Consider the following 13,167-nt stretch of genomic DNA (forward strand, 5'->3'; position numbering starts at 1 on the left):
TAAGCTTTTAACATAGGCACATAAACAGATATGCAAAGTGAAGTGTTTTAGAGACATTGGAAAACACGTATTGTATAACGTTATCTATATTGTAACAAAGGTATGACTGAAACTGCACAAGTGCACAGAAAGATACATTGGGATGAAATCCATAAACATATCTAGGATCATAGAGAAATGGATGCCAAGTTCTCTCTAAGCTTTTCTAATATAAGAATATCATGTATTTAAAATTGTTACTAAGGAAGCAAACACCATTAATTAAAATAGTCTGAGGGTAAATAAATAAGGTTTCTGCTTTTCCTTTTTTTTAAATGAAAGTGATAAAACCACTTGATAAAATCCCTGCAAGGTTTAATTTTCTATGCCCTTTTGGAATTATTTTATGACCATAAACTGCTTTTTTATGCTTCATATATACCTCATAAATTTGTTCTCTTAGTGCTGAGAGAAACAAAAGTTCTAAACTGGATGGAGCAGCCTAATTCTATCACCCTTGGTAAAAATAGTAACTGAACCAAGCCAAAATTTATTGTAGGAGTTAAATAAAAATCTTATGTTCTTTAAATCACCATGTCTCCATGTGTTTTCAGTAGAAGTCTAACTCATAAGATAACTTATGAGAAACATATCTGAAATATCACATACCACAGAGTTACAATTAGATTAAATTGCACATTGATGTCTCATATTTACGTATATGCACATATTATAGATATGTACCTATATTTATATATATATATATATATATATAATCTGAAGTTAAGAAATCTGTTGCACTTCATTTAAAAATAGTGTAACTGCCATGGAAAACAGTGGGGAGTTTCCTTAAAAAATTAAGCATAGAACTAACATATGATCCAACAATCCCACATCTGGATATAAATACAAAAATTTGAAAGCAGGATCTCAAAGATATATCTGCACTCTACTGCTCAGTGCCACATTATTCACAATAGCCAATATATGCAAACAACCCAATGTCCATTGACAGATTAATGCATAAAGAATGTGTGTATAAACATACCGAATATTGTTCAGCCTTTAATAAAAGGAAACCTACCATTTAGGACAACATGGATAGACCTGTAAAACTAATTATGCTAAGTGAAATAAGTCAATCTCAGGTGAACAAATACTACATGATTCCAGTTATATGAGATATTCAGAATAGTCAAATCTGTAGAAGCAGAAAACAGAATAGTTGCTGCCAAGGGTGAAGGAGAGCAGAAAATGAAGAGTTGTTCAATGGGTATAAAGTTACAGTCATAGAAGATGAACAATTTCTAGAGATCTGCTGTGCAATTAGTTCCTATAGTGAACGCAGTATTGTGCATTTATAGAGAAGACAGATTTCATGTAAAGTATTCACAGCACAAAAACAAAGCAAAACCAGACCGAATGTACACAAGGAAACCTTTGTTGTGGTGATGGTAATGTGTCCACACACATCAAATTGTATATGTTGGATAGGTGAGGTTTTTTGTATACCAATTAGATCTCAATAAATGTGTAAACAAATTTGCATAATTAAAACATTCCCCAAATTATTTTATCATAGTATTTTGTATAAATTTATGTCTGTGATGGCACACCAAAATTACTCAAGGGTATTTGAATGCATATCATTTCTCACTTAGCCACTCAGAGAAGCAGTGTGCTGCATGGGTTGGACACAAGCTCTGGAGCCAGATGGCTTGGGATTGAAGCGTGGCCCCACTGGACCCAGTCATGTCACTTCCTTTTGCCTCAGTGGTCTCATTTTGTTTCAAGAGGAGGATACATTTATTGAGGGCCAACAGTGTGCAGGCACTACTCTTGTTCTTTTGTGTATGCCTTCCTTTTGTAAAAACTGTTTTAATTAATATTATTTTTGACACATAATAATTGTATATATGTATTGGGTACAATAGGATGTTTTGATTTACATATACATTGTGAAATTAAATCAAGCTAATTAACATATCCATCACCTCACTTTGAAATGCACAAGCTCTGTGGTCCATGCTGGTCCTCAGATACACCCTTTCCTCCAACCTCTGACTTTTGTTCACCTGCTGGGCTTTCTGTGCACTCTACTCTCTTATTGGGCTGATTTCTGCAACCCCTGGCCTGCTGGCGCTGATGTTTCTCTGAGCCACATCCAATGTGTGACACTAGCCTAGGCTGACCTCCCTGCAGGCTGTGTCATTTTGTCTCCACCCTGTACTCATTATCTATGCTCTGAAATGGAAGGGAATAAAAGTTATTTTGAATTTACTATTCCTTTCCCCCACACAATAATGCAACAACTACCTGCCCACAATTCTGGAGCCAGGAGAAGGGGGATTGTCACACACACCTCCATCAATCCTCTTTTATATCCCATAATATAGTGGTTTAGAAGAAGAAGTTTTCTTTTACCTTTCACTCTGTGGCCCCTCCACTTTATCAAGTTTAGTGGTGAAGATGTGAGAGGGTGAGGGGAGAGAGAAGCTGTCATACTAACAACACGTACACATAAGAACGGAGCCTATCCATTGTGCACAGTTCACATCTTATGGATAAAGTCACTGCTTACCCCTCATTATCTTGCCCAGCTAAAGTTGATATGTATCAGTCCTGTCCTCATGTGTCAAATGAAATCATTAGTTCTATAACTCTGCATGCTGTCCCTCAGTTAATCTCTCCAATTGATTGAGAAATTCATAAATAAGTTGAAGTATGAGAAATAGAATGTCTATTTAAATGTCAGTTATCAATGTTCCAATCAGATTTTCACTTTCTCAGTGAAGATTTATTTACCTACCTCTGCCAAATACAGTTGCACTTAAGATTGTGGTCAAAGAGTAAAGCTTCCTCTTGCTCTGTTCCCTCATTAGATGGTAATTCCCTTAATTGGGAGTTTTCACCTTAAGTCCTGCATTTTCAGTTCCTTGCACGGTCACTGATACATAGCACATATTCTAAAAATGCCTGATGAATGTTTGTTTAATGAAGTGATGAAAGTTAAATCAAATTCTTGAATTTAGTAAGAAACCCCTTGCTCCCCCAAATAACTTTTGGATGATTAAATTTTGTTAACACTTTCAGAGGAATTGTTGTGTTCAAAAAATTAACATGAAGACTGAAATCAATGGCAGACAAAGGTTGCCTGGTGTTCATCCTCCCCACAAAAAGGGACCAAAGCAACAGATAAACAACTATATTTTGACTGGAGCAACTGAGAACGTGTGCTGGAGAGGACCAGGGAAGCAAAGACGTCCCTGTGGGGTACGGAAGCCCCAGATGGGACCACAGAGTGGGGCGTGAGGCATCCTGCCTCGGCCACAGTTCCCACGCCAGGATGGGGTGAGAGCCAGCAGAGACCTCTCCTTACAGGCAACAGATGAGATGGAGACTCTCAGTGGTCCCATCACCACCACAGGGGCCAGCAGTCATTGCCACAGGAAGATCCCCCAGTCCTCACAGGCCCCAATTCAGTGAGGGTTATTTGCAGGGGTCTTAAGGGCCATATGGCCCTAGAGTAGGGACCCCGTTGGCACACCCCACCCCAACGACCTGAGCACTATGATACGGTGTCATTTTGAAATCAGACCTGCTGTAGCTGGAGTGCCTCCTACTCTGGGAGCCAGCAGCCACCAACCCCCTCTATCCCTGAGACCCCACTGTCAGTCCACTACATTCACAAAGGTGCCTCCAGAACCAAATCCTGGCTGCCTAGAGCCTAGGTCTGCAGAAAGGACCAAAACCCCAAAGTCTGAATCCAGGAAGCACCTCATCCCTCAGGGACACAGGGGGGCCTGCACAGTGGGGGAGCCCCATTCACCCTCCTGGCCAGGGTGTGCTCACTCCCAGAAGGACAGCCAACCCAGAGGTGGCCCTGCTGCTTTGGAGATAGCCCCACACAGAGGCCTGGGCCCGTGTGCCTGTCCCTGGCCTGACAGCAGGCTTGAAGGCCACCCCACCTCCTAGGAGAAAGCCCCGCACTGCTACCTGGCTAGAACCTTGTACACTGTTAGCGGTTCGAAGTCAGTGCAGCCAGTATGAAAAACAGTATGGAGGTTCATTAAAACATTAAAAAAATAGAAGTGTCTTAGGATCTAGCAATTCCACTACTGGGTATATATTTAAAGAAGTAAGATCAATTTGTCAAAGAGATATCTGCACTCTCATTTCTATTGAAGCACTATTTGCAATATCCAATATTTGGATCAGCCCAAGTGTCCTACAGATAAATGGATAAAGAAAATGTGGCATATATACACAACTGAATACTAATTAGCCATAAAAAAGGAAATTCTGTCATTTATGACAACATGGATATACATGGAGGACATTGTGTTAAGCAAAATAAGCCAGACACAGAAAAAAAAATAAAAAACATGATCTCACTCATATTTGAAATCTGAACAAAAAGAAGAGTTGATATCACAGAAGCAGATAGTAGGACAGTGGTAGTCAGTGGATACAAAGTTATAATTAAGTGGAAAATAAGATCTGGTGTTCTACTGCACAGTAGTGTGATGATGCTTAACAATAAGGTACTGTATAATAAAAATAGCTAGAACAGAGGCTTTAAATGTTCTCGCCAGAAAGAAATGATAAATACATGAAGTGATGGATATGATAAACATCACAATTTGCTCCTTATATACATATGATCAACATAATCTGTATTGAAACATCAAATTCTACCCCATAAATATACAAAATTTGTATATATCCTATATATAAAATAAATATATATATAAAATAAATAAATAAAACTTTGCAGGCCATGATGCTATGGGTTACATGAGAACCCATAGTAGAAATCTTGAATCAATAATATCGCCATGCTTGTCTGGAAATAAGCATGTAAACATGCCCTTTCTCTTTTTAGACTAATCTCTAGAGTTTTAGTCGTGGGAACATAAAATATGAAGCACTGTATCCGCTTTGCTGTCGGCTTTACTTATTGAAAAACAGCTCCTACTGCAAATGACACTGACACACTGGTTTTTTATGATATTCATTTCCTTATACTTGGCAATTATGAATAACCTTTGAAGGAAAAATAAAGGCCTTATAGTTTGACAAATCATGTGTACCATTTCAGAAATTTCTCTTAAGTTGAAATAACAAGTAAATATCACTTACACCTACAGATTTAGAATTCTCTGCCAAAAAATAAATGATAAAAGGAATTTGCTCCTGTGTTTGAATCACAGATTATTTTATGAAGTATTTCTTAAGAACAGTAGAATTTACGGCCCTGAATTGCCTTAAGATTTTAGATACTTGAGAGTTTGCTATGCCTCAGCCATCAGTTTTATTTCTTACAGAAACAGTTGTTCAAATATTTCAAATTGATCAAATGACTTTGAAAAAATGCAAACCATCCTACTGGTGCGACTAAAGCTAATAACCATGCTTTAGGTCACCGGGAAATTGAAAAATTCAAGTCGGAAAAAGAATACAATGACAAAAAGAGATCGCTGGTCTATTTTGTACATTAGACTGAAGCTGAAAAGGACATTAAAGGGAACCACATCCCACTGTTATTTTAAAACACTCAGTATTTTATAATTCCAAATGGGTACCCAAAATAGATTTTTTTTCAAGCTTAACATAGAGGGAAAAAGACAAATTTAATAGATAAGGTAAAGAAAAAACATCTGATATGTCAGAAACACAAATAGTTTTAGAAAATTGACAGAGTACCAAATAAAGACCCGTAATAGAAATGTGTCCGTCAAACATATGATATAGAAAGAAATCCATTCCACTGACTTTCCAATTTTGTTCTTTATCAGGCTTATCCTCAGGTTTACTTGGATACAATACAGTATCTCTTTCTCAGGAGCTCCTGTACAGCCCATAGTTAAAAATACAAAGAAGCTGTAAAAACATACTTTATTGGTACAAAGGGAGAGATCTCAGTTATTTCAGCCCCAGACACAGGGGATAAAAGATTCTTAAGTCCTTGATGTAAGACAGATATTTAGGTGACTAAAATTGTCAGTTTCAAACCATTAGACCTGAAACCAGTTTACTTATAAACGTTGTGCTTGTAAGTATTTTTAGAATGGCACACAATGCCCAGCGCATGGCCCGTTAGCCAATATACTATAATTTAGGAATTGCAAAGAGAGAAAATGATCCATCTATTAGTGTATTGCTATATACACTGACAAATTTGTATGAGTAGAATCTATACATCATACTTTTACATATTTGCCCAAGCAACTGATTTTCTCTCTCTCTCAATCACTGTGGGTACTTTCCTTCAGACATCTTAAATATTTTGTCACTGGAGGGTGAAAATTAAAAAATGCAAACTCCACTGGTAACTTGCTAAAATGATAAAGACCATTTACTATAGGTTTATCTGAATATTTTAACCCACACTTATCCTTATAAAATATAATATTGAATATGTTATTTAAGAATACACTAGTAGTATATATTGGCAAAATGAGTTTATGCATATCTCCCTAACATTTTCTGTTTATGTGTGTGTGTGTGTGTGTGTGTGTGAGAGAGAGAGAGAGAGAGAGAGAGAGAGAGAGAGAAAGATAGTCAGGAAAAGAGAGATGTGTACTAATATCTCTATGTCTTAATGGTTTGTAGAATAATATGTTATAGTCAAGGAATTGCAAAAGACAAATGACAAAAGAAGTATTTGACACTATTTACTATAAAACTTTTGACGTAATAACAATTTCTTTAATCCATGAAGTAATTTTATGACATTTATATGTATATATTTCCATCTGCAGGTATAGATTTGTAAATAACATGATACTAAGTATGAGAAACTCTAACGTGTATCAGACCAGACTTATTCACCTTTAGTTCCATGGATATGCATTAATAGCATGCCAGTGTAATGATAGAGCATACGTTATCCCAGACTCCTGAGTTGAAATATGAGCTGTGCTCCACGCTCCCTCTGCAGAGTGAATTACCAAGCCTCTCTGTGCTACAACTTCCTGATCCGTAAAATGGTGTTAATAACAGTGTCCATAGGGTTGTTGTGAGAACTGAAGGAATTGGTATATGAAAAGTGCTTTGATGATTATCTGGCTCAGATGTTCTATTAGCTATAATAATGACAATAAAATAATAATTACAAAGATAAAATATATTTATTTTAATGATGATGGTTATTATTATTGATTTTGACTTTAAAAGATGAACTGATAATTTATCAAACTAAATATACATAATCAGTGTAGAAGGACTAATATTGTTAAAATTTTCTAATGCTAAACACATATGAAATTAAAACCGATTTCTTTACCAAAATGCCATATTCATTCATATACTGATTTTTCATTTGGTTTTCTCACTAGAAATGTTATATGAAGTTATCTCCAAGTCACTAAAGTATATTGGAAAATACATTTAGTTACTCAGTTCCATTTCTGGGTCTTTCTTCATAAATGAGATTATCTACATCCCTGGCCATAAATGTTGTCTATATTCTGGTAATTTCTAAATTACATATCCAACCAAGAATGCTGCTGAATATCTATATAGACGATAGATAGGTAGATGATAGCCAGCTAGCTAGCTAGATACATGACAGACGGTTGCTTTGGATGCACCTAAAAGCTATTATATTCAAAACTGAACTGATTATCTTCTTCCACTCACAATGTGCTCCTCTTGTTTCCCCCTGTGAGTGAACGGCACCACACTTCTGCCCTGTCCTGGAATTCAGTTCTCAGTTTCCTGGAAAGCTTCCCTCAGTTTCCACTGATATTTCCATGATTTAAAGGATGATTGTCTCTCAGCCGGCGTGCTGAAATGTTATAATATTGAACAATTACAATGTGCTATGGACCATTTAAATTATATATCTTATTAATTCTCAGAAAAATAAAAGTCTTATGAAAAAGATATGATGATTATACTGATTTATAATTGAGGAAACTGAGACACAGAAAATTTAAGTAATAGTTCTAGGTCACACAGTTAGAAGGTGGTAGACAAAATCAAAATTATCTAATAACACTTACAAGGTGGTTATTGATGCCAGTGGTAACTCACTGCTGTGTGTTGCTAAGCTAATGTCCTTGCCTCTGGCAAGCTTCTCTCATCCGCCCAAGACTGAGCTGAGTCTCAGAACTCTGGACTTTAAAATTCTGAATTCATCCAAGTGTTTTAAATGCATGGATATTCTTCCTGGATCTTCTTCTCTCCCTAATACTATATGGTCTGTGAAGGGGAGGACCGCATGGGTGTGTTTATCATGGCATCTTCAGTGCTGGTTATAGTATCTGGCACATGGTGGGGGATCAGTAACTTTTGTTAAAATAGTGAATCACTTTAGGTTACCCATATCCCTTTTCATGGTGATTTATCAAATTCCCACCGCATTTTCCATAACTATAACACCAATTCATTAAAAATAGCTGTTAAATGTATAGTAAATGTATGCAGAGTTCGTGGATATAATATTGAAATAGAAGTCTAACATAAAATGGCTCCAGATATCTTTGTACAGATATCAGGGGAATGACCTTTTATCATAGGCCTGAGGTTAATTCATGGGAATACTCTGTTGTTATCTTTAGTCCCTCCTTTTGGATTTTATCGCTAATATTATCAGGCCAGATTTCTGTTTTAAAAAATAGATATTCTTGCTTTGCAAAAGTGTTTTTTTTCTCTTTTTTAAAACCTATTACAAATTATTTGGCTCTTAAGAAAACTTTCAACATACTCTGATTGCCACACTGGAAAAGGGAAATGGCACTCTGTTATTCCTGGGCATTAAAACTTTCAGGATAAAATTGTAGTTGGGAAGATTTTATATACATATTAATACACACACACGTTTTCTTTTGAAACCAATATCCTGTATTCTGGAGCAGAAACTTACCTGACAGTTCATTCTTCATAGCAAATCATTTTTCACCTATCAAATATTGGTATTCAACAAATATTGTTATGCATTGTCCTAGATATTATATATTTATGTAAAATTTATACCAGTTTCTTTCTACATAAATATTACAGCTTCTTTGAGGAAATAATATTTTATTTTTAAAGTGTATCCAGGAAGTAAAATGAGGCAAGAAAATGGGGTGAGATTCTTCCAAGAAGAGTGAACCACAGGGGCCAAGGCACTGAGGCAAGGAAGGGACCAGTGAGAAAGGTAACCTTGGAGAGAAGAGCAAGGGCTGGAAGAGGCTACACTGAGTATTTTGGATCACAGAGAGAATAAAATAGGAGGTCATTAATGGGCTTCTGGAAAAGAAAAAAGAACATGATCTGACTTATATTTTAAGGAAAATCTGGTCATGTTTTGAGAACAGGTTGAGAGAAGCAATAGCAAGAACAGAAGTGAGGAGACAAGTTCAAGTGTCTTCATGTGATATTATGCTTGTCTGGGTTAGGATGGTGGTGAGAGAAAACAGAAGAAGTGAAATTACTTCAGGAATCAGTTAGTTGCATCATCAATAAAACTGAGGATGAGATTAGACAGGAGGAATAGTGAAGAAGAGGATGGTGTGAAGAATGCATTGAATAATAATAATAGGATGGATCATAATTCCTTTTATTAATATTGAGAACTCTTTGGATTTGGAGTAAATTAGACATAAGAAATGAACTGCTGAATTTCTGAGTGAAATTAGACATCCAGGTAGATGTGTCAATCTAGCTTTCAAAAGTGTGTGCCTGTGCGTGTGTGTGTGTGCTCTATGTGTGCAAATATACATACACTTACACACACAGTGCAGGCAGTAAAATACGGCATTTCAAAGCATGGGAATTGGTAAGGTTACCCAGAGATAGAATTTAGAGGAAGAATTTTTGAAAGATTAAATTTCCATGAAATTGGGGAAATTAGGATTGAAATTAGGTCTATGTGTTAATATTAAAGAAAAAAAAACAATGTCTCTAAAAGGCATGAAGGATCAACTATGTTGAAAACATCTGCAGTTCAGGAAAGGTGTGGACTTAAAACTTCCCATTGCCTAATGGGTCTTAGTCATAACATTAGCAATAACCAATTTTCTATATATTAAATCTGCAGGCCAAATTAGACTTGGTCGCAGAGTGAAGGGAATGTGGGAGTGAGAACAGGTATCATGAGAACATGAATGTTTTGAGAAATGTGACGGAGTTAAGAGTGGACCAGTTACATGGACAGAGCGCAGGGTACAGTGAGGTACTATACTGTGTTTTCAGGTAGAGGTACATGATCCCAGAAAGGGAGATGGTGAAAATGCAGGGAAATAATGGGACAAAGAAAGTTCTTGAGAAAATGAAAGGGCCTGGGTTCCAAAATGCATATGGAGGAATGAATGGTCGTGAGCAGGAGGAGGACAGACACCTAAGTGGGTGCAGTTTTACCCTGTACTTTCTTATTCATTATTTTCTCTGAAAATATCTCATATTGTGCCATAACTTTCTCTAATTATGCCTTTTTTATTGCACAAGCATGCTTGCACAAATGTAGGATGCTGTGTATTCTTTTTTTCTGACATGGTATCCTATAAATTGGTAGAAAAGTTGACAGAAAACTTCATCATTTTTTGCTTCCTTCATTCCACAATATATGGTTTTAGCAAACATGGTCATATTTTAGAAGAGGAAATATATTAATATGTGTTCATGACTTATCAATTATAAATGTTAATATACAACATTTTTTCTAATTTTTTATATGCTTAATGTTGTAAAATTCTTCATTTATCTTGAGGGACGTAAAAAGATTCTGTATTTAATTTGACCCTAAAACATAGTATTTTTGTTTTGTAAATAATTTAATTACTATTAAATATATACAAGGTTTTATGAGTCCCTTATCTTTAAAGAATTACAGAACACAAAGTACATTTTTAAAAAGTTCTGTAATGCCCAGAATACCATGCAAGTTAATAAATATTTGTTGTGATTAGGCTACCCAGATTTGTTGAAGATGGACATATGAAGTTCAGAATGTTCAAATTCATAACATTCAGAGCCAATTATCAGATACAGTGCAGCTTGAACAAAATTGAGGATGGGTATTTGTAGATATATGTGACTTTCATTCCCAAGAGAGTACACTGTGTTTCTTGACATGAGTGAAAAAGCTTCTTACAGCTGCATGGGTGTTTCACTGCACAGCAAGATGAGGTGGAAAGTACTGTTGAACTGTGGAAAGGCTGAAGAAATGCTCTTCTTGGAGACCAATCTCACTTATAAAATATGAATGCCTTCCTTCATTTCTTTCTTCATTCACTCATTAATTCTACAATTCTTTTGAGATTTTAATGCATACCAAGAATTAAGTTAGCTGTTCTCAGCTGGGTAAGTATTCACAGAATCCTTCAACATGAAAATCGAGGTGTGAGAAAGACAAGCCACAATCCCAAACAATAGCACTGGCTCATGGAACGCAAAGTGCAGTGAGTGACCTGAGAGGAGAATTGTGTAAAAAATATTTTTGGCTGCCTCCTGCTCTTGCAATGGGCATTTTTTCCCAAAGAGCCATGTGGTTCTTTCCAAATGGAAAAAATCAATATAAATATGGATCATTATTCACTCTATCCATGTGTAAGTCTAATTCTTTATCTGTTTGAAAAAGAGATGAGACAGAGAGAGAGAGAGAGAAAGAGAGAGAAACTGAGAGAGAGAAAGTAAACAAACTGGGGAAGCTTGGCTCAGCTTTGCCTGCTTCTTCTTTGCCCTTGGGGAGCAGGCTGCCCAGCCTTTCTGCCACCGCCATTTTCATGAGGTGCGTCTGGCATTTCTAGGACTGTGGGAAAGGTAATAACTTGTCCGTCATCTTCCATTCTTTGTATCATTTTATGATTTGTTTAGAATCTGGGAATGGGAGCCGGGTGCTGCTCTTTGATCCCTCCCCAGAATTTCCCCAAACAACTTCTGTATCCTCCTGGTTATTGTCAGTCAGCTGAAACCTGAAAATAAAAAAATGTACCGTCTAAGAATTTGAAGAATTTTCTCAAGAATTTTCTAGCAGTGATTTAGGGAAGAAAATGGACAGGATAGGTACAATTAGCTGACATATACATATACATACACATACACACACGTATGCATGTATATATATATTATATACACACATATACACACATACACATATAATTATATAATGTCTATTAGTGAATAAAAAAATGGAGAAAATATGACTTATCATGGAAAAAGTTAGTGACTGCAAAATGTATTCTAAGAAGAAGGACTTTTTAAATTTTTATGTTTAATTGATACATAATATTTATATGTATTTATGGGGTACACATGATATTTTATTGTATGCATAGACTGTAATGATCAAGTCAGGGTATTCAGGGTGTCCATTATCTCAAGTATTTATCACTTCTATGCATTGGAAACATTTTGAGTCTTCTCTTCCAGCTGTTTTGAAACATATAGGACATTGTTGTTAACTAGAGTCACCTACTCTACTATCAAACATTAGAACTTATTACTTTAAAAGTGCTAATTAGATGCTGAGAAGTACGTGGCGATGCCTCAACCATATGCTTGTTCTCCGTGCCAAGGGCCCCTTCCATGCTTTTCAAGGAGACTGCCAACTTCCTGTCCTTTCATACAACACGATAGAGGACATTTTTTTATGTTACAAACTTTTGAGGCATTAAAGATTTTAAACAAAACATGAACTACCTGAGATAAAATGACATTTAGAATAAGCTGAAGACATATTTGCTAGAATATATTATAGAAAAGGAGTCATGGAGAGCAAAATAAAATTAGGGGATTTAATATTATTTACAGGGAAAAATAAAACCCCTACCAAATGTATTCTTTACATTAAAAAATCAGTAGCAATAATGGGGACAAATTTGATAATGTCACAGAGGAGTCAGAGGAAGCAAATAGATACAGATGAGTTTTAAGAAGATGACTCTTCTGGATGTAGACACTAGAAATACAAAATGCCCATTATTGATGTGTCTGAACAACAAATCAGGAAAACTGAACAAAATATTCAGAATAAATATAAGAACATTTTCTATAATAAAAGAAAAACTGAATAGGTGGATTGAAAACAGTCATTTCAGTGACTTCAAAAACATTAATAATGATCAAAAAGACTGAGACAGTTTCTGGTAAACTCACTGATCTTCAAGTTTAAAGAAGGAAACCTGCAAGCACCGAGGAAAGAGAACAGGGGTCACTTAAAAAGGGAAATAAAAAGATGATTTTATATTTCTCAGCAAC

The 13,167-nt window shown here is 35.9% G+C and overlaps 1 non-coding gene across 1 annotated transcript; it reads right to left on the reverse strand.

Annotated features, from left to right (window-relative positions):
• Window positions 1-12,415: 12,415 nt before the first annotated feature.
• LOC123648744 lies at window positions 12,416-12,541 on the reverse strand. The gene has a single exon (XR_006738759.1). It is a non-coding gene; the product is annotated as a U6atac minor spliceosomal RNA (small nuclear RNA).
• Between the last annotated feature and the right edge of the window lie 626 nt (window positions 12,542-13,167).

Source organism: Lemur catta, chromosome 12 (assembly GCF_020740605.2).
Source record: "Lemur catta isolate mLemCat1 chromosome 12, mLemCat1.pri, whole genome shotgun sequence".
Lineage (NCBI taxonomy): Eukaryota > Metazoa > Chordata > Mammalia > Primates > Lemuridae > Lemur > Lemur catta.